Source organism: Rhinoderma darwinii, chromosome 4 (genome assembly GCF_050947455.1).
Source record: "Rhinoderma darwinii isolate aRhiDar2 chromosome 4, aRhiDar2.hap1, whole genome shotgun sequence".
In the NCBI taxonomy this organism is placed as follows: Eukaryota; Metazoa; Chordata; class Amphibia; order Anura; family Rhinodermatidae; genus Rhinoderma; species Rhinoderma darwinii.
The window spans coordinates 207126087-207145164 of record NC_134690.1 but is presented as its reverse complement, the minus strand read 5'-3'; the positions used below and the strand labels follow the sequence as shown (position 1 = coordinate 207145164).

Sequence of the window (19078 nt, the reverse complement as noted above, 5' to 3'; positions counted from 1 at the left end):
TTCACAGTATAATGTCTGCTTAGTGGCCCCCACACAGTATAATGCCCCCCTCCCCAGGCTGCCACACACAGCCTCCCTTGTAGATAGTGCCCCCTGTAGATTGTACCATACAGCCTCCCTGTAGACAATGCTATAATCCCCCACCTCCCCCTTGTATACAGTGTCATACAGCCCTACCTCCCCTTTTTAGACAGTGCCATGCAGCCCCCACCTCCCTCTTGTACACAGTGCCCCCCACCCCCCCCCTTGTAGACAGTGCCATACAGCCCCCATCTGCTTGTAGACAGTGCTATACAGCCCCCCACCTCTCCCTTGTAGACAGTGCCCCCCCAAAAAAAATTGTACTCACTTAGGCCCCATTACCATGATGAACAGAGATGCTCTACAATGCCGTCGATAGGATCCTTGCGTAGGCTGGTGTGATCCAGTGATGTCATCATGCCGGCCTGCGCAGGGATCCTGTCACTGTGCCTGATAGGCTGCAGGCCGAGCGGCCTGTAGACTAGTAGATAGCAGAACAGGGAGATAGCAGAGCAGGGAGATACAGTCCTAAGGACGCAGATACTATTGAATGTGGAGTCGCTACCACTGTAGCAGCCACAGCGGCATGCTGGGGCCCTCATGACCGATGTCGCCGCTAGCAGCCGCTATGGCTGCTACAGCGGTAGCGACGCCACTGACAGAAGAGCCTCTAAAACACAAGCAAAGGAAGCGAGCCAGCGCAGCGCCCCCTTCCACCTGTTGGTGTGATGGCACAGGTCGCACACCCCTAAGGCCGGCCCTGCATGCAACAGTATAGTATAGAGTAGGCTTCCAGCTGTATAAGTTTGGGGCATTCCTTTGGTGCCACTTTCAAATATTTACTCTCAATGTAGTGCCCAAATGCAGTGCCTATAGAGCCTAATTTTAAAAAAAACTGACCAGTAATCTGTAAGCATGTAAAAAAAAGCTCAATGATTCTAAGAGGAGTGGCCAAGGGTGGATCCCCTTTTAAATATTTATAAGTCCTCACTGGAGGATCGCAATGTAAGTCATGTGAAGGTACTAACCCTTAGGGTATGTTCACACAACGTATTTTCAGACGTAATTCAGGCATTTTACGCCTCTAATTACGCATGAAAAGACGGCTCCATTACGCCTGCAAACATCTGCCCATTGCCTGCAATGGGTTTTACGATGTTATGTTCCCACGAGCCTTTATGTTACGCGTCGCTGTCAAAATACGGCGCGTAAAATGACGGCTCGTCAAAAGAAGTGCAGGACACTTCTTGGGACGTTTTTGGAGCCGTTTTCTCATAGACTCTATTGAAAACAGCTCCAAAAACGTCCGTAAAACACGCTGCGAAAATGCCGCGAAAAACGCAGTGAAAAACGCGAGTTGCTCAAAAAACGTCTGAAAATCAGGAGCTGTTTTCCCTTGAAAACAGCTCCGTATTTTCAGACGTTTTTTGCTAAGCGTGTGAACATACCCTTACATTTTGAATTTGTGAAACATACAAAACATACAGTAGGGGGAAATTTGCACCGCAATTTTGCTGTAAAAAAGTCACAAATTATAGCGCACACCACTTTTGCACAATAATTTGCGAGTTTTTGCTTTTTTATACTTCTCTCACCACTTCAAGTGGCAAGAAAAGGGGGCATTTATTTTTTACATAGAAATATAATTTTTTTGTAAAAAGGTACATATTTTACTTTATTGTTTGACATATGCAGTTTTATTATTTATTATAAGCAGCATTATAAATATGTTATAATGCTTTGCTACAAAATAGCAATGAACATTAAATTAAGGAATTAAAATTTGCAGACATAAAAACTAAGTGGGATCTAATTAGAGAGCTTTCAGTGTGCTTTCACATGTGCGGAATTGTCTTATTTCCACAAATTGTATTTTTTACCACGAATTGCTGCGGTTTTGAAAGAAGTTAAAAGAACTTGTTTTACCTGTAAAACCTGTGTGGCAAAAAAAAAAAATGCACTACAGAACTGTGGAAGTTTGCAGTGAAGCATGAATGCTTTTACGGAGCTATGATTGGCCGTGTGGCAAAAGAAGGTGCAATTTGGCATGTGTGACAGCACCCTGAAGCTCCAACCAGCTGAGGCCTTGAGGATATAACAGATTAGACAAGTGTATAAAACTTATTAATAATTGTGTTCAGAAAGTTATACTGCAACTATGTCAAATTCATTTATGACTAAACATTTCAAAATATAATATGCTTCAAGTAATCGATTACATTTATAATAACTATCATATACTTTTTAAGTGTTCCGAGCACGCAAAATTTGCATGGAAAGTTAATATGGCCTTAAATTGAGGTCAGATTACCCTCCCGTCTTTAAGGTCGGGTTCCCACATATCGGATACGCTGCGTAAAAATCAGGCAGCGTGTCTGATCTGGAACCCGCAGTACATTCCATCCGAAAAAAAACAAAAAAACGCACAGCATTGTGGTGCAGTTATTCTAACTGAATTTCCGCTGCGGAAATTTCTGCGCGCATTCCAGCCTCCTACGATGAAGTTGCAGGCCAAGTGACGCTGCAGCCTGTGATTGGCTGCAGTGGTCACATGGGATGAAACGTCATCCCAGAAGGCCGGACTGCAGAAAGAAGGAGGGCGTTCTGGGTAAATATGATTTATTTTTTCCGGAGTTGCGATTTTTGCGGCGTAATCGCCCCGATTACACCGGAAAAGTCGCATCACTTGGCTTTCTGTTGCAGGTTTTGCATCCCTATTGAATTCAATGGGGAAAACCCGCAACTGAAAATCAACAAAAACGCAGCATAAATGGACATGCTATGGAATTAAATTCTGCACCACAGGTCAATTTATTAGGCCAGATGCACACATCCTTCAACATTTTCACGTCCGTTTAAAACGGATCCGTGTGTCCGTTGTGACATCCGTGTGGTTTCCGTTGTCACTCTGCATTCGTTACATTGTTCCGCTTTAAACGGATGCTGTGCTTCCATTTGTCTTCCATTTTAAACGGTCTGTTAAAATCCATCTTGTGTGTTGAATGCAGGGAACTTTGGCACGCCCTGCCGTTGCTTAGCAACGAATCCGTGAAAAACGGACGGCACACGGATCCCGTCTGTTTTTTTGACGGACCCATAGACTTCAATGGGCCCCACGGTCACTGAACGACGGACAAAAGTAGGACATGCACTACTTTTGATGGAACGGACGAACGGAACCGTCAAAACAACTGAAGTGTGCATGGCCCCATAGAAATGAATGTGTCTGGGTGCTATCAGTTAAAAAAATGGATAGCACCCTGAAGAGCATAACTGAAGTGGGCATGAGGCCTATATATTTATGGTGCGTTTTTTTCCCGCAGCGTGGGCATGAGATTTTCTAAATCTCATCCACTTTGCTGCTACTGTAAATGCTGCGGAATATCGGCACATGATTCCGTTGCGGAAATTCCGCAGAATTTACGCTAAGTGTGAACCCTGCCTAAGGCAGGCAACACAAAAACTCAAGTACTGATGAATGTTCCTCTTATGTCATTCAGCACTTGTTAGGCCTTATTTGCACGAGCGTATTTAACGTCCGTGATACGCGCATGAAAATCACGCGCGTCGCACGGACCTATGTTAGTCAATGGGGCCGTTCAGACAGTCCGTGATTTTCACGAAGCGTATGTCCGCTGCGTAAAACTCACGACATGTCCTATACTTGGCCGTTTTTTGCGCATCACGCACCCATTCAAGTCAATGGGTGCGGCGTTAAAATCGCGCACGGCACACGGAAGCACTTCCATGTGTCGTGCGTGATTCGCGCAACAGTAGATAAAGAAATGAAGGAAAAAATAAAACCACTTCCTTCATTTCTTTTTCTAAACAGCAAAACCGCGTGTCATAAGGATGGCACGTGCGTGAACATCACGCACACACGCACCATTCACTGATGACACACGGAACTGCAATGCGCGCAAAAAGCAGCGTTTTTTGCGCGACCAAAACGCACACGCTCGTGTGAATCCGGCCTTAGAGAAAACATTTGTGCTCCAGAGTTGTCCTTCCTACTTTTCCTGGAGACATATTTTACATAACATCATAATAACCCATTTTGGATTCTATGGATAATTGTCATTTGTCACCCAGCCACAGATGCAGCATAAATGCATACACAGACCCCTTTCTTTAATCTTTATTTTACTTTTATAGCCATACATCTGGTCATCCTTAGATTAATATATAAGGGAAAGGCACTCAGATTTACGTAGGAATTCCCACATCAGGACATGTGGACCTGGGTGCAGGGATCATCATTGTAACTTCCATGATAAGATCATTTTTAAAGTCAAATAGAAATGCTACTGATTTTTTAAGAACAATTGCAGAATTGTTTGATGCCAATTTTTAATCAATAAAATTTGATACAAAATTGTATGCATAATAACTACTAATATACAGCTAAGAGATTTCTGCAACTAAAAGAACTGGAAGAACTTTCTAAGCAAAGGTCCATTCAAATCAACTGCAGTTCTTTGTCAGATCATAAATCTCTAAATTGACCTAAAGAGGTTTGAGCCCTTTAATTTCATTATGGCATACGAAAAGATTATGTTGACTGCATTACCCTTTAAGTATATCATTTATATATGTTTACTTTTGATTCTTTACTGTTCTTTCAATGCTATATTACAATCTAGTTTTCCATTAAAGGAAAGCTAAAAATACAAATGCATATAAAAAATACTACCAATTCCTTCCTTAATCTCCTCTTTACATTGATCCTATTTTGTCTCTTATATTACTGAGAAATAATAAAAAAAATGTCTATATGTCTTTCAGATCAGCCATTTCCCCCTCCCTCTGAGTCTGATCGTAAGACAACTGGCTGCAGCAGGAGCCTCCTCCCTCTGCCCTGTGTGGCCCCAACTCCTTTGCTAAGCCCCACACCTCAGCCATTAATCAACCAACCAAAATGGAACAGATCAGCAGGAAATTAACCACTGTTCTCTGCAAGTCTGTTTGTTTCAGGAAAGTGCAGAAAATCTTGCAGACTGACAAACAGTTAGTTTATCTCCTGTCTACTTTTATCATTCATTTCTAGGTTTAATGTTCCATTAACTAATTGCTTTTAAAGACAAATTTTAAAATAAAGTGCATATTATGGGAAGCAGAGTTGAATAAGATGTTGAACATATGTACACTTTTTTTTCTATACTCTGTTAAATATTTGTATTGCAGCAATATCCTTTCGAGACAAATGATTGGAAGGTTACTATAGTAACTAAGCATACAGCAGATTGGTGTCTCAATGCAGAAAGGTGACTACACTCTTTTGTTTACATTTTATGTACACAATGAAATATGAATTGCTTCACAAAAACTCACAGTAATTGACAAATAAATCCTATACTCACATGACCTATACCATGACACTTTTATTTCCGACTGAGCAAGGTTATTCTCTAACAAATTGTTACACAGAGTTTTTTGCAGGATGAAAATCTGCCTCAAAAATGAGTTTGGAATTTTGAGGCTGATTTTCCTCTGCCTGCATGCCGATTTTTGCGGCGTTTTTCGCCAGCGGCCATTGAGCACCACAGGCATAAAACGCCACGAAATGCGCTCTCTCTGCCTCCCATTGATGTCAATGGGAAGTCAGAGGCATAAACGTACGAAGATAGGGCATGTCCCTTCTTTTTCCCGTGAGCCGGTTTTTCCACTCTCGGGAAAAAAACTCCTCCACCTCCCATTGAAATAATTTCGAGGCATTTTCGGACGTTTTTTAGCGCGTTTTGCGGCGCGGTTTCCGCATCAAAAAACTTGTTAAAAAAACTCAGTGTGAACTCAGCCTAACTCAAAATTGCTACTGAGTAGAAGCCAAAGCCAAGAGAGGATTCTAAAAAGAGGAAATGTATAAAGGAACGGCTTGTACTACTCCAGTATTTTCGATCTAATCCTGGCTTTGGCTTAAAGTGTAGCTAAACTATGACATGTCAAAAGTTTGTTAAACGTTAAGCTACACCTTAAAGGACTTATATACAGAAAGTTCCTGAAGAAAAATGAACTCTCAAATAAACAAATTTAACACGTTTGATTTCTTAGAACACCTATCAATGATGCATTTAATTTTATATAGTCCTTTATTGTGTTATAGAGTTATAAAAATAACTATCACCAAAAAGACAAAAAAAAAAACAAAAACAGGATCAAGATCAAGAGTAATGCAAATAAACATGCATTTTTATTAAAGCTAAAAAATCTGTTAAAAGACATGAAAAGGGAATACACAACAAAATAATGTTCACCAAACTATATACATCGCTGCTATATCTAGAATGCAGGTCAGAAAAAATCCTGTTTACAAATAAAGTGCCTACACATCCCCAAAAGTAACAAATTATTGTCACATGACATTACTAAACATTAAATAGAGGGTAATGTACAGAACGACACACGATGGCAAGTATACCAAGCTGGAGTAATACTGCAGTGCATTACTACTGTTTCTGTGTTTTTTCTCTTTTTCATACAAGTTGTTTCTTAGTCAGTGGCCCACCCACTCTTTTTGTTTTTGAGTGCATGACATTTATATGTTACCGATACAGAACATCTACTTGTTGACAAACAGGCGATTATTTTGTCCACTTTGAAATAAACTTGGATCCACAAAGCAGAGCCTTTATTACAGTGCAATGGAAACCAAACGCATAGGGAAGGGGATATATTCAGACTGACATTTCAAACGCCAGTCTTACGCCAATTAACATTGGCGGGTAATGCACCAAACTTAAAGGAACAGTGTCATCACAAATTTTTTTTTAATATGTTAACGATGTTAGTGCTTTATTAAAAATGTTTATATTTATTTGTGTGTTTGTGTTTTACTTTTTCTTATTTTTACACTTTTTCTTCCCTATGGGGGCTGCCATTTTTTTTTCCATTTCTGTATGTGTCGATTAACGACACATACAGACATGGAATACGGCAGCCACAGTCCCATAGGGACTGCGAACGGCTCCCGTCCCATCCACTTCAATGTACGCCGTCTGTGTGGGAACTGCGCATGCGCCGCTCCCACACAGTCCAATTTGAAATGCGCGCCGTCCGGCGCCATTTTCCTGTGGACCGGAAGTCGCGGCCGGACAGTAAGATTACTACTTCCGGTCGCGGCTTCCGGACTTGTGCACTTGGACCAGCGGCAGCAGACGGAGCGGACGGGCCGGAGGGAGCCGCGGCGGCAGGAGCAGGTAAGAGATTTCTATGTATGTTCGTGTTTGTGTACGTTTACTACTGTATGTAAACCTACTACACTGTGTGTTAGCTCAAAAAATGGCGACACACAGTGTAGGAGGTTAGACCGTTCAAACCCCTCGTTTATCCCGGCACTAGACAGGATAAAGGAGGGGGGGGGATGCTGAGAGCTCACTAGAGCGAGGGCTTTTTACCCAATTTTGCAATGCTGCAATTTTGGGAATAGCTCCATCTAGTGACCAGCAATGGGAAATATTATAAATTAGAATTAATTTATAATATTTCCTGACTCGTGAAAAAAATAAAAAAAATTTGAACAATGTTTAATCACCTACACACTAAATGTTTAATTAAAAAAAAACAAACATGTTTTTCTGGCAACACATTGCCTTTAAGAGGTGCATACCTCTTAATAAATGTGGCGCATCTTTGGCTGTTCATGAAATAGAAATGCAAATCTACGCTTGCTATTAGCAGGTAAAGATTTGTGCCATAACTTATGCCAGTTTCTGGTGTAAGTTATGATAAATCTGTCGCTCTGTGGGAGGCTTCGTCTCTTCCAACTCTGCCACCTTTTTTTACCACATTTGGAAAGGGGCGAGAAAAGCAAAAAGTTTAACATTTTAGAGCAAACCTGGCGTGTTTTAACATTCAGAACTTTTTAAAGCCATGAAACTGGCGTATAGCTTTTAACATATTCCCTCATTAGTATTTTTCATGTATTTGCATATCTTTTTCACAGCATGGCTGTCCTTGCCTCGGTCCCCAGCAAGACTCCACTCTCCTCATTTCCCAGCATGGCTTCCCGCTCTTCAGACCCCAACATGGCTGCCCTCTCTTTAGTCCCCAGCATGGCTGGCTGTGCCTCAGACCCCAGCAAGACTCCACTCTCCTCATTTCCCAGCATGGCTGCCCTCTCTTCAGGCCCCAACATAGCTGCCTTCTCCTCAGTCCCCAACATGGCTGTCCTCTTGTCAGTTCCTATTAAGGCTTCAATTTCCTTAGTCCCCAGGATAACCTTCCTCTTGTCATTCCCCAGAATGACTACATCCACTAATTACAATAAAGCAAGTTTGAGCAGCACCTAAGTTGAAGGCCTTGTGGTGCATGTCACCTAATGGGCTTGGTCTGACTCACGTATACACTATCAACAAGTCAAATAATGGTAACAGCACTCAGGCCATACAGGAAACAGTGAAAAAACCCTTTTGTATTTAAAACAATGTTACGTTTCGGCTGTAACCCAGTCTTTTTCAAGCATACATTCAGAGCTTGACAACCCTCCTCCTCTGGTTTCCTCCTGACCTCCAGTGAGTGTTGTCTTGCTCCCTTTTACTGCATTCAAACAGGTTCTGGGAAGGAGGAAACAATAAAAGAGATTCCAAGCTTGACAGCTGCTTCCCCTTTAATTTGTATTTAATTTCATGGGACACAGCAGTGTGAAAAATGGTTGAGTAAGTGGAGGTTCCAACAAAATACCTGTTCAAAAGGTGTGGTCACTGGTCAGAATGAGAGGTGGTCTTTTTAAAGAGGGTTACTGTAAAACATAGTAGTATACACTCCTCAACATTGAAATTGCAACACCAAGAAGGAAAAGGTTTTGAAATTGTGAGAATCAAATAAACGATAGACATGTTAATGATATGCAAATGATAAAAAAATGGAAACAAAATATTACAAACATCTTGATTCATTCAGTATAGAGTATGTGCATCACGTGAAGAAATACACGCACTTGCACACCTTGGCATGCTATCAATGAGATTATTAATGGTTGTCTGAAGAATGGTATGCCACGCTGAATGCACTTGGGCACTCGTATCATCAAGATTGGCCGCTGGCAGCTCCATTTGCAATTGCCGACTAATGATGTCCCAGATGTGCTCGATGGGAGACAAGTCCAGAGATGCTGCAGCCCATGGTAGCACATTTAGGCCACGCAGGCAGCTCACAGTAGCATGAGCAATATGCAGCCTAGCATTGTCCTGTTGAAAAACAGCTTCTGGGACACTTTGGAGAAATGGTCGTACCACTCGTTCCACGAACAAATCAATGTAACGCCGAGCTGTTAGTGCACCTGAAATGAAGACTAGAGGGAACCGGCTATTGTACATTATACCACCCCACACCATAATCCTGGGAGAAGGACCAGTGTAACGTTTCCTTGTGAAGTCCTCTTCATGGCATTGCCCACATGGTCTTCAGTCCAATCTCCTGCTAGCATTGCATCCAAGATTAAAGGGGGACTATAGACCTCCGTTCCAACCTCCATTAGTGTCTTGATTTGCACTATGACAGCCTTTGAAAGTGGTGGTATGTGGTCAATGGGACACTTGTAGCTGGACATCTGATTCGTAGCCCAATGTCGTGCAAATGACTTCTTATGGTTGCCGCCCTAGGCTTGGCATGTGACAGCCAATTTCACTTGTAGTACAGAATGGATCACTATGTGCCATTCTTCCAATCAGACGATCCGTCTGTGCAGAGGTTCACCTCCGCACACCTCTTGCTGTCATTCCCATTCGTTGTTGTTCTCCCAACCTCCAGGACACGCAATGTAAAACAGTGCTGACATCTCGGCCTAGGTGTGTAGCGATTTGCTGGAGTGATAAACCCAGGTCTCTCAGTTCAAGGATTCTGTCCCTCTCAGTTTGCGACAAGTGGAGATAACTGGCACGTAGACGGATAGGAGGCATCGCCCAATCATCCCACACCACTTGATCCGATTTTTGAGGTTTCATGTGGCTAAAAAAACTTTGCTTTCAATGTGACATTTATGCCCCTTCTATATGCCACAGATTGGAGCTAAGTGCTTGAAAATTTGATCATTTGCAGATCTTAGCGACACCTGCTGCTTCATTGATTTGCATTACCTTACGGCTTGCCCTTCTTGGTGTTGCAATTTCAATGTTGAGGAGTGTAGTAACATAGTTTGTTAGTCCTAAAAAATACATCCATCAATCCAGTTCAGTTTATTATTCTGCAATGTTGATCCAGAGGAAGACAAAACCCCATGAGGCAAAAGCCAATTTTCCTCATCTGAGAAAAAAATTCCTTCCCGACTCCAATATGGCAATCAGAATAAATCCCTGGATCAACGACCCATCTCCAGTAATCTAGTAACCATAACTTGTAATACTATTACACCCAAAAGAGAGATCCAGGCCCCTTTTGAGCTCTTTCAATGAATTTACCACGATAACTCCTCTGGCAGAAAGTTCCATAGTCTCCCTGCTCTTACAGTAAGGAATCCGCTTGGGGAATCATGTATCAGTGAAGGGGTGGGGGGTAATGTATCAGTGCTATTATGTCAGGTATCTGGGGCATATGATAAAATGGCCACCATACACTTGAGGGTCCCCCAGCACTTTTTCTAACATAACTAACTTTTTAGTTGTGTTGGTATAACGTGGTGAGGTCCTCCAGTAACAAAATGCAAATAACGTACAAAATGTTTTCTGACACTTTTTTTCCATACAGTAGGGCGGGTTGTATTCCAAAACAATAGCTTCTTTACGGTATAGTATTTTGTGAAACATAGAAACAATTAATAAAAACCAGAGTTAAAGAAAATTAGAGGTGTTTCCATGGAAGCCAAGCAATGTTATGATTTAATTTGGCAACCTGTTTTAGAAAATGAAGCGCTGTTATCTCATTAGTTGCTATGGGCACCAATAATGTTTTTATTTGCATAACTTTTTATAAATTCATAATTTTGAACAAATAAAAAAAGTTTACTCTATTTACCATTCTCTTCGGACTTATCTTTAAGCCAAGCTGCCGGCATTCTAGCCTATGGTCTTTCTGTAACTTGTATATCTTACAGAAATAGATAGTTCCAGAAAACATAGGCCACAACCAACCCAAGTATTGAAGGAAACATGTTTTGTATATAGGTCTCGACATGCCTTGCACTTTAAAGTAGGCAAGAGTCTAAAATGTATCCTTAAATGTCCTCTAGAAACATCCATGTGGACATGACCATTATGGAGAATTTATGCTCTTACAATAATGACTATATTAGGGGTAGAGAAATTGTTGGCATATGTGCTTACCTCATAAATATCAATTTCAGGTTGAATATGTAAGAAATATATTAATTTGAGAATAAATATTTAGACAATCATAACAGTCTTAATGCTGTGCATTATGTAACAATCTGTGGTTTTGACGTTTCATTCCCAATGTGTTGACAGACATTTTATTCCAATATTGCTGGACTATTACAGAATTCATTAGCATGTATTTGTCATTATTTAGCATTGATCTATTGCAGGTTTTTGTCAATTTCAGTCTTCGGGTATCCCCAAGTGTTATTCTTTTGGGTATTTGCTTAATTCTGCATATGTGATTTAATTAGTGTCACCACATCAATAATTGCCAATAGCGTTTCCTCTATACGAGATCTACAAAGCACATCAGAGTACCTTGAGGACTGGATGTGAGGAACTTTTATCTATTGTATAGGGTTAGAATAACAATATGTACTGTACCATTCTAGGGCTTGTGGTGATGTCACTATGACTAAAAACAACAATAGAATAAATAATGATGGTATTAATAAGGGCATCATCAGGTTCGGACTGGCCCACCAGGAAACCAGAGAACCCCCTGGCAGGCCCTGGCTCAGACACAATAACGGGCCCCAATGATCCTGCAGAAGACTACCCCATTTGGAGCTGACTGGAGCCAAACACTTGTCACACTAGGGTCTATATGATGGGTTAATTCCTAAATAAGTTATTAGACCTTATTGATTTTTCCTGTGAGTGGAATAATAGCAATAGGGATTGCAGTGCAATTAAAAGTGGACATGCACATGTTCTGTATAGATAGAGGTGGAACCTCAGGATCATATTCTTTGGTGGGACCAAGAAATACCAGTCCTGGGCATCATTGATATATTATAAGATAACAAAAATTCCTCTTGAGGACCCTTTATTGCTTCCAATTTAGCCCTGATGTACACCACCAAATTGAATTAAACAAATGGAAAGGGAAGGGAAAGAAATTGGAAAAAGAAGATCAACTGATCTATTATATTGAATTATTAAAATTCAGTATTAAAATTGCCGGCTTAGAAAGGTATAATATACCCAAAAGGGATGGAGCGACCGGTTCCTCATTAAAGTACACCCCATATAATAGATAAACCCATTCAACCTATATATGATAAGATGGTAGAATGGGGATGAAGGGAAAACGATGCATTCATCAGTATCAGATAGCTAAAGTGGAGTGCACAGAGGGGCAAATAATATGATAATGTCTATGTCCCCAGGGCACACCACTAAATTATCCTCTGGTACTAATTAATGCCTGTGGGATGAGTCTGTATAAAACTAAAGTAGCCAGCTGCACACTTGAATGTAGTAAAGTGTGTCACACATAGCAGACAAATGTAATTGTCAGTGCTAAACATTGACAGGTGCCTTATTTATTTTATTATCAGCAACATTGTCAATGGTAGAAATCTGACAGGTATTTTCCACAGCAAAATGAACCAGTGCTGATGTTATAGTCAATGTCAGTAACACTTTATATTTATTTATAAGTGTTTGGCAACACAGAAGACACTAAGAGCAGCTATGTGGATAATATAGTGGTGTGCCCTGGGGACATAGACATTATCATATTATTTGCCCCTCTGTGCACTCCACTCTAGCTATCTGATACTGATGCATGCATCGTTTTTCCTTCATCCCCATTCTACCATCTTATCATATATAGGTTGAATGGGTTTATCTATTATATGGGGTCTACTTTAATGAGGGACCGTTCGCTCCATCCCTTTTGGGTATATTATACCTTTCTACGCCGGCAATTTTAATACTGAATTTTAATAATTCAATATAATAGATCAGTTGATCCTCTTGCTTCTTGCCCTTCCCTTTCTATTTGTTATATTAGAAGATAATTGGCATAGAAAAGGTGCATTTTCAATATTTTGATTTAAAAGTCCCCAAGTAAGGCCTTATTCACACGAACGTGTCCGTTTTGCACGCGCAAAAGTTCAGTGTGACATGTGTATATGGTGCATGGCTGCGTGATTTTCACGCAGCCGGCATCATTATGACACTCCCTTTTTATGTGAAGGAGGGGATTTTATGTTTCCCTTCTCTTCTTTACCAGCTGTTGCGCGAATCACGAGCGTCACCCGAAAGTGTTCCATGTGCCGTGCGTGATTTGCACGCACCCATTGACTTCAATGGGTGCGTGCAGCGCAAAACACGGGCAAGAATAGGACATGTCGTAAGTTTTTTACGCAGCAAACATACGCTGCGTGAAAATCACTGACAGTCTGAATGGCCCCATTCACTAACATAGGTCCGTGCGGCGCGCGTGAAAATCACGCACGTATCACGTATGTATAACACGTTCGTGTGAATAAGGCCTAACTGTTTGGTCTGTTAGGCTCTACATGTACACGACCGTAAATTTTGTCCGTAATTACGGACCCATTCATTTCTATGGCCGACGGAAGCCTTCCCAGATATTTACGGGAAGGTGTCCGTGCAGTAGAAAGGCTCAGCAAAGTATAGGACATGTCCTATTTTTTGCTTTTGCAAATGCGGGTGGCTGTCCGCAACAGTCAGCGGCCAGCCGTGCCTGTAATCACAAACTGTGATTACGGGCTAGGTCGTGTGCATGGGGCCTAAACCTTTCAATCCTGTCCAGAAGTTTTTATTGTATGACATACTCTAGCCAAACATTTCTTGCAGCTTTCTGAAAAAAACATTGTATTCTTTTCCCACCATAATGCCATTACTGTATGGTTGATTGACTTGCTATAACTTAGCCTAAGGCCCCATGCACACGACTGTGTTTAGTCAGTGATATACGGACCACATGTTGGCCGCATTTCCCAGACCGAACAAAGTTCAGGGAGCCGGGCTCCTAGCATTATAGTTATGTATGACGCTGTGAGGCACTGCCTCCCCGCAGGACTACTGTCCCATACTGAAAACAAGTTTCAGTATGGGTTAATACTTCCTCGGGGAGGCAGGGACACCTAGAGTCATACACAACTATGATGCTAGGAGCTCGGCTCCCTGAACTGTGTTCGGTCCGGGAATTGCGGCAGACATGCAGTCCGTATATATCACGGACCGAACATGTTCATGTGCATGGGGCCTAAAGCTTAATTAACTGGTTGCCGACCGCCGGCTGTATATAAACGGCCGGCGGGCGGGGTCCTTAAAACCTGTGCCATATTGTATCTACAGAGCAGGTTTTAGCTGGCTGCCCAAGTGATTGGGCAGCTGAATGTCGGGTGCCCGGCATTCTGTGACTGCCGGGGAGCTGTGTAGTGAAGATAGAAGCAGCTTTCACTGCTTCTATCTTCCCTGATCGCTTGTACACACGGCTCAATGAGAGCTGCGTATAGAATAGAGGGAGCGGCAGAGCTGCTGCCTCAATTGGTTCCGGTGATCATGTGATTGGTCACACAATCGCCGGAATGCCATTAGTGGAAGGCTACTGCTGGATCCAAGTAGACCCAGCACAGCCCTATTAGTGACAATAGTCACTATAACAAGGCTGATTTCCCCTGTGCAGCCCCAGTTAGGCCCCATGCACATGACCGTATTTTCATCTATCCTTAAATACTATCCGTAAATACTGGTCTGTAGCCATCCATAACTCATCCGTATGTCCATAAATACGGTCCGTATTGCATCCGTATATACGGATCCATAAAAATAAAAAAAGGAGCCTGCAAATGATGTCACCAACATATTGCTAGCAACGCTTCCGTAAATATGGACAGTTTACGGATGTACATACTGGACATAGGCTTCTATGGGAGAGTCTGCGCCGTAATTACAGACAAGAATAGGACAGGTTCTATAATTTTTTCAGCACCGACACCCATTTTTAAAAATACTGAAAGGGGTCTGTGGCCAATAGAAATGAATGGGTCCGTAATTACAGATGAAATATACGATCGTGTGCATGGGGCCTTACAGTGGAAAAACAAGGTGTAATAGAAAAAATAAATAAAAATTAAGTCCCCCAGAGGTCTTTTCTGACCTTTGAGGGACAGACCGTAATAATAAAAAATAAAAGTAAAATAAATTGCAAATAAATAAAATAATAAATACACATAAAATACCAACCCAAAATAAACGTTCCCCACGCCAATCATTGTTGTAATGCTAGCCCTGACCCAATTATCCTAACATAGACATGTAATATATCAAAATTTATGGAAGAAAATCACAAAGAAAAGGTCTATTTTGGGTAAAACTATATTATTACCAGAAAAAAATAGCTGAAAATTAAAAAAGCATCTATTTTTTACTATTATTTTGAAACTATAAGCCTGAAAATACGAAAATAGCAAAAAGTATGCGTATAAAAATGATTAAAAAAAAAAAAAAAGAAACCTGCATTATCTACAAAAAAAGTTACAGAATTCACATTGCTAGCCCAACAAATAAAAAAGTAATAGCCGTTTAACTAATGCCTGCTAAAAATGGCTAAACTGTGTCTGGTCCTGAAGGCTCTAAATAGCCCGGTCCTGAACCTGTTAAAGGGGTTAAGCCCTTTTTCACTTTTCACAGTTACTGGGAAAAAATAATCCCCAAATCCTATTCCTAGCTGCAGAGTTGACAACGTGTGCACAGCCACTCTCAATAGAAATGAATGGCAGCATCGAAGATAGCTCACATTCAGCCGTTTCAAACATTCTCATTGGCTGTGAATAGGAGCGCTTGCCTGTTTCCAACATTCTCATTAATTTCTATGGAAAATCGTTGCAAAAGCACATCGAAATCTCCGTCTGGGAAAGAGTTAGGGGCCCTTGATCTCTGTAATGATGGGGATCCCAAAGGACGGACCCCCACCAATCATACTTTTATGACCTGTCTAATTGACAGGTTATAGAAGTAAAAAAAGTTGTTGTCAGAGAACAACAACCCCTTTTTTCGCTAAATCTCTAAGTCAATCTGATATTACTTTAAAACAAGATTAAAACGGAATAGAAAAAGGTTTTGATATTGATGTGAACATTGTAAATATTGCAGTTACTAATAATATATCTATGAATCAACCACCGTCATTTTCTAATGACAGTTTAGGGTCCCTATATACAGAAATATATGGCTAAAATATCTTCAAAGATTAGTACAACATCATATACGATGAAACATGTTATTGGATATACATATCTGAAAAAAACACAGATAAATGTTTTCAATATGTGACATTAATAAAAAAAAATGCAGATACAGATGAATTATAATACCTTCAACATCTGTGAAAAAGTTTGTGCCGTTTTAGTACCTTTTAAGTCACTGATAACATTTAATTGGCTGTGTTGACATATATTTCTTACAGTATGTTTTTACTTTGTAACTGATGTTATCTGATCACAAAACTAACAACAAATTGACGTCAGTTTTTATCACTTTGCATCTCAACCTGTTACTATTTTCTTCAATGATAAGAACACAGATCATGATGGATTCTTTCAAAAAGATGATCATAAAGGAAACTGATGAAGAGCGATGCACATTGGTATGAGCTTGAGTCTCAAAGAAATGAACAGAACCAGTTTATACTCAAGTGTGAACCTACTATAGCCGTCCATCAGTATGACACAATGTGATAACTCTTGGAGTTAAGATAATACAGGAGGTTTACTTGCAATCCTATGTGGAAAAATCACAGGTAACATTTCTTGATATCAACGTGAGTTATACAACTCTGCTATATAAGTGCTATGGTATACTGCTACACAGTATGTAAATAAATAAATAGAAAGTGTATAATAAAATGAACACCGAGACAACATAACTTGATAAATATAGCCAATATAGCTTCTGGAAATTGATACTATTGCACAACCAAAACATTAACCCATTGATACTGGATTAAGCAACATTATTTGATAAGCCCATTAATAAATAATTAGTGCCGGATTGTCATTGTTGAAATATTCAACCCCACACATACATTAATCTGTTACCTAGGGATGAGCAGCACCTGCAGACAGCGCCCTCCTGCGTGGTCATTACTGATCCCAGGATCCTGCTGAGTGATCCGCAGGATTAAATGTTTCACATCTTGAAGGACTATCTCTGACTTGTGGGAAAAAAGGATCTGCCACTGCTTGATTATTTGCTGACTCTTATATGTCCATCTTCTTACCAGTAATCCATAAAAGAGGAGAGAAAAGCATTAAGAAGCAATATGTTTTCCATCCAAAAGAACAGATAATAATAGCAAATGTGACAGCAGCTATTAGTAGCTGCGGCAGCAGCACAGGGTTCAGTGAACAAAAGCTGGAGCTCAACTGAAGCAAGACCAAAGGCAGCTGAGTGATACATTAGCAAAAACATTAAGGCGAAATTGGCCACTAGGGGGCTGAGAAGCTGTAACTGTCAAGGATAGAATCAGTGTGAGAAGGGCAAGGTGTCAGCAGCATTCCTGTAGGAAGCAAGGATGTATTTTATCCTTTGCTAGTCTATGTCCTTGCTTGTTCCAAGGACAGGCATGACAGGAGAGTGCCAGACACAGCAAGTGGTGATCAGTGTAAAGATACACAACAGAGCATTAGAAATCAAGTACCTTGCAGTTATGAGGCAAATACATTCTATTGATGGAATCTGCAACATTTTGACATCCAGGAACGGCTGCTAGAGCAGTGCAGTCTAGGTAGTCTCCAACAAATGTTTTAAGCTTTCACATGTGGTCAAGGTGACCTGGTTCGGTCTGCCAAGTCTAGTGTTATGGAATCACTGGTTGAGCAATCCCCAGGGTAGAAGTTTTATGGAATTGCTATGTGAGCGATTCCCCAAAGGCTGCTGGAGACTGTCGGGACTGAGCGTGCAAATAAATCCGCAACTCCAATTCCGTCACAACTCTGATCAACAGTGTCTAAGGCTACTCTATCGTTTTCGCTAGAGCCTATCGCAAGGCAGAATGATTTTTGTTGCATAGAACCCAGGTTATTTTAACAGCGCTCGGTGTTGGATAAGAGGTGCAATGCAGGTAATACCAGAACAGGTAGCAGGACAGCCAGAGGGTTAACAGAAAGTCCAAATCACAAAGCTAGGGGATGTCAGGAATAGCAGAGGTCAGTACCAGCCGGGAGCAGAAAGTCCAAATCCATAAGCAAAGGGTAATCCAGAGACAAGCCGAGGTCCTGTTCCAAGAAGTCCAAATAGTCAAAGGTAATGGGGTTTAGTCAGAAGTTTGATCAAACACATGCAGGAAGGAAATTTACAAGCAAAGAACACAGAAGCAATCCAGGTTTAAGTACTCCACCCTACACCTGATAGGAAGAAAGAGAGAAAAGGGATAGGCTGAACAGTAAAACCAGAATTGCCCAGAAGCTAGACTAGTAGTCGAGGTGATAATAAAGGGACGGACGTTTCCTAACAGCAGGAGAGGGAAATTTGTATTAGCAGCCTATGGACTGCTCAGATGTTCGCTATTTATGTACTGTATATATGTTGTGTTGCGCTGTATATAATATTTCATTTTATAAGTCGGCTGGATGAAAGGCCGTGTAACGTCCGTGGTCGCTGACCACGAACTCCTTCCATCCGGTTGATGCCCTTCTCTCCAGAGATGTCTGCACATGCGGCTGTCCTGTTCCACAGTGACCTCCAGGGTGCGCTCGGGAGTTCAGTTCAGACTTAAAGAACCAAAGTGCATACAGGTGGGAAATTGAGCTGATTGTTCTCAGAGCACCCTGGACTATAAGAGGGGCTGTGCCCCTCCCTTCAATGCCTGAGCTTTTTTGTCGTTATCCTAGTATGTCTATGCAAATGGTCTCCTAAGTGTTGAGCTGGAGTCGGGATGTGCTGTGCTGTGTACCACGCCTGTCCTGCTACGCCACACCTGGCGCCTG

The 19078-nt window shown here is 41.3% G+C and overlaps 1 protein-coding gene across 1 annotated transcript in view; it reads right to left on the bottom strand.

Annotated features, from left to right (window-relative positions):
• HTR1E (5-hydroxytryptamine receptor 1E) overlaps positions 1 to 17500 on the bottom strand; it is a 252997-nt gene extending 235497 nt beyond the window's left edge. The window contains exon 1 of the mRNA XM_075864174.1: positions 17189 to 17500. The gene's annotated coding sequence lies outside the window, so the exon portion shown is untranslated. The remainder of the gene's footprint in view (positions 1 to 17188) is intronic.
• Between the last annotated feature and the right edge of the window lie 1578 nt (positions 17501 to 19078).